Here is a 3,986-nt window from a genome sequence, read left to right as displayed (position 1 = left end):
CACCTCCTTCCTTCTCCCAAGAGTGTAGGATTTCATTAAAATCGCCCGCACACAACCACGGCTTGTTGTTCTGGTGTTTCAGATTTCTTAGCAGCTTCCACGTTTTCTCCTTTTCGTCACTTTTTGGTTCGCCATAGATGCCGGTAAACCTCCAAACAAATCCATCATCCTTCGTGATCTCTGTGTCAATGTGGTATTTTGAGACAAATGGCATTATTCTCAGCTATACTTCACTCTTCCTGAACATTGCTAGTCCCCCACTCTGCCCCTCACAGTTTTTGACAAACATATTGGTCATCCCCATCTTCCACCGAAGCCATTCTAGTCTACTCCGCTCCATCTTCGTCTCAGACAAAAATAGAACAACGGGGTCCTCCTTCTTCTGGAGATCCAGAAGACCACTAATTGTCGGGCCGTTCCCCAACCCCCGACAATTCCAAGCGATTATCCTCATTGCTTCCCGCAGAGCTATTCCGACAGCCCCGCGATCTTATTCTGGTCTACACTCTTCTCCTGTGTTCTTCTCTTTTTTGGTGACTCGCCCTCTTCCATGTCTTCGTCAGACGGTCCATCACTCCTCTTCCCTCCCACAATCACCCCCAATGTTGTCCTGTCACCTACATTCTTTCTCTGCTGCCTTTTAAACCCCTTCCCATTCTTCCCTTTAGCCTTCCCCGCATCTTCCATCCCTGCCTTCTCTCCCTTCTTGTCATGCCCCATTTCATCATCTTCTTTCTCTATCAGCTCCTCCTTCCTTCCTTCCTTCAGATCCATCTTTTTCTTATGCTCCAAACCCTCGTCTCCCTCTCCCTTCTGAACTCCTCCGTCTATGGTACTCCCATCTCTTGTTATGTCATGTCCGCCATCGTCCTGAAGGTCAAGTTTCTTTTTACCCGTACTAGTGTCATCCCTCCTCTCCGCCCCTTTTGGATTAGAGATCAATTTTAGCAGGCTCGTGACCTCCTCCCCATCTGCCTTAGTATCTTTTTGGCACCCCTTTTCTGAAGTGTCCGATGACTTCTTCCACGACGGTGCATCACTCCCTGACCTTCCTCTGCTGTTCATCCAACATATCCTCCCCCTTCCCGAGCTGCCTCCGTACGGTGGCCCCCCTCTTCTCCTGTCTTCAAAGCCTGATATATTCTCCGGCAAATATCGCAGCCACCTTCCGTACTCTGCAGTTTCCCCTCTTTTTAACTTAATTTTGCACTCGCGATCAGTGTGACCTAGTCTTCCACACGTATAACAAAAGTCCGGTAAAAATTCATACTGGAAGTAAATCCAATTCTTTGCCTCTCCCTCTTTCCTTTTCTCTTTATCTCTCACAATGGCATCACCATCTTTATCCTCCTCATCATCTAGAAATAGGCCCCTCATAAGTGGCTCTGCTACTTCAATGCGCACCTTAACCCGGAGGCATTGCCCCAGCGCCGTGCCATCCTCCCCCGTGTCCACTTCCACCACATCTCCTATTAGTTCACCAATGTCTTCAGCAAGGTCTTTGCACATGAGCCCAAGTGGTACGTTGAAGATCCGCACCCAAATCGGCACCTTCTTAAACTTGTAATCATCCAGAGTTTTAGCCGGGTCAAAATCCTCCATGATCACTAGTTCTTTCCCAAATGTCCATGGTCCATTCTCCACTGCTTTCCTCTTCCCCGCTTCCTGATGGAATATGAACAAGAATCTATTGCCTCCCATCTCCTTCACCTCCAACCTGCTCATTGGGCACCAAGCCCTGCCCAAGGCCACCTCCATGCCCGCTGCATACCCAGGTTTGTCTGAGATCAGTTTCCCCATCGCTTTTGCCTTCCCCCCTTCCGCCTGCTTTGTTCTCCGACAATCGATTTTCACGCCCTTCTTCTCTGCCTCTGACAAATTCATCTTCTTTAGCATTCCCTCTACTCCCTCCATTCTGCCTCCTGCAGAAGCACCGAATCCAATCTAGGAAAGAAAAAGACTCGGTGCCCAAGAATCCACCTGAAGACTCCCCGTGGAAGGCCTTGAAGCGGAAGAAAACCAGGGGAAAGCGATGGATCGAGGTGGCTGACCCCAGCGCCTCGCGAGATCTCAAGAGGGGATCTAGATCGGGAAGAGGTTGACGACCAGAGAGCGAAACCTAGACGGCGGCGGCGCGTGGGACAGACCAGTGGGGATCGCCTCACAATCGCGGGACACCCCAACCCTAACCGTCACGAGCGGACGGACTGTCGACTGTGTATCCCCCACAGCTGTAGTTGGTGCCTGCTTTCACCCGGGTCCTGAACGACAGATAGCCAAAGCGACACAGCAATACAAGCGTACCACCACAATTCAAAACGGAGAATGTTTTACGTTTAGTCGTTTACACATTATGCGGGTGATTTACTACATTTTCTGAAGAAGAAGACATGGCAACGTTGTGCTCCCGCTGCCGGGCGACCGGCGGCCGCCTCGAGCAGTCCAGCACTCATAATTCTAAAATTAAGCGGCGACCGGCCTTGGGACGACGTGGCCGTAGTTTTCCGGCGTGGCGGAGACGCTCTTCTGGGCGCGCAGTTGCTGGTAGAACCTCCTGATGAACTCGTCGGCTTTCCTGTCCACCTGCTGGTCCTGGCTCGCCGTGAACAGCGAGTCGGTGATGCGCGGCTGGCCCGTAGCCGCGCTGCGCCCGAAGGCCGGCGACGCCCACGCGAGACCCCCGTCCTCGTCGTCGAAGAGGTGCCCGCCGTCGTTGAGCATCTCGAACACCTGGCGATGTCGGCCGCGTCGTAGCTGTTGCAATAGCCGGCGGTTTCGTCGTCACGGCGCTTCGCTGCGACGGAGGTTGAGTGAGTGCGAGCCGCCGGGCGGCGCTGGAAGTTGACGAAGCCGCCGAGGGCCTTGCTGGCGTCCCTGCTGCGGTGGAGGTCCATGGCGAGCTTGCGCCCGGACAAGAGCACGCCGCGGCGCAGAAGGTAGACGACGGTGCGCGCCAAGCGCCACAGCCGCCGCCCCACGCTCTTGGGCTGGGCAGCAGTGGTCTTCCCGGAGACGACCTTGCCTGCCATTTTCCAAGTAGGTAGCAAGTGGAGCTTAGTGTCACTCACTATCATCTCGCTCTTGGTCGTTGGATGGGTACTAACGGTGCTATCACTCACTCTCGTCTGGGTCTTGGTCGTTGGATAGGATAGGGGTGTCAGGTATTTGAAGGAGCGAGGGTTCTGTCTTCCGTGTCGTCGCGTGTCGGGCTGGGTCTGAAATGAGGGATGGTGGCTTCCATTATTGGTTGTGGTAGGCCAAGGATATGCACCCTTTTTTGGCTCACCAACTTGCCTGATTGGAGTACTCTTTTGAGGTTGCATGATTGGATTACAATAATAATATGGGAGATACAGTGCAAACCCCAGGTTTGCAGTGTCTGCATGGATATGGATGTCGATGTTCTGCATGGATATACTAGTTGTTAGTTGTGTCGAGTATCGATGTCGACGCACCCGTGCTGACGCTCGTGCTGTTGGTGCAGTGCGGCATATAGGTCACTCTAGGCTATACTTGCTTGTACTCTGAAAAAAAAATGATAGTCTTCTTAGTTCAACTTTAATCAAGATGAGACATGGGCATCGGTCGGAAGAAGGCCGTGTGTTCATAAGGGGTGAGTGCGTGTGTGTGTTATGAGCGGTTGTATTATATTTTTTTTAAAGGCAAGAACAGTTTCATCCAACTATAACAACTACTCTACCACGTATACATGGTAACACAATTATTGGTTAAAACAAAAAAAGAAAGAAAAAAACCACAATTATTGGTGTCTTAATCTGCTTTGGATAGGCCAGGGCCACGTCCTTTTCTTTTCTTTTTCGTTATGGATGGATAAAGGACACTTGCTGCCAAAATAAGAGCGCTTTGCAAGATCCACGTAGCACACAGAAAAACATGGTAGCACCGCACCTAATTTCATCTACACGTAAGAGGTCGGTGCTAGAAAGTACAAAACTCATGTGCCGAAAGTTTGGTGTCAAGTGCTC

At 51.4% G+C, this 3,986-nt stretch overlaps 1 pseudogene; it reads right to left on the bottom strand.

The window, feature by feature from the left end:
* Positions 1-2,345: 2,345 nt before the first annotated feature.
* LOC123182149 (uncharacterized) lies at positions 2,346-3,118 on the bottom strand (annotated as a pseudogene).
* Positions 3,119-3,986: the final 868 nt, after the last annotated feature.

Source organism: Triticum aestivum, chromosome 1A (assembly GCF_018294505.1).
Source record: "Triticum aestivum cultivar Chinese Spring chromosome 1A, IWGSC CS RefSeq v2.1, whole genome shotgun sequence".
NCBI lineage: Eukaryota > Viridiplantae > Streptophyta > Magnoliopsida > Poales > Poaceae > Triticum > Triticum aestivum.
This window is presented reverse-complemented; position numbering and strand designations above follow the sequence as displayed.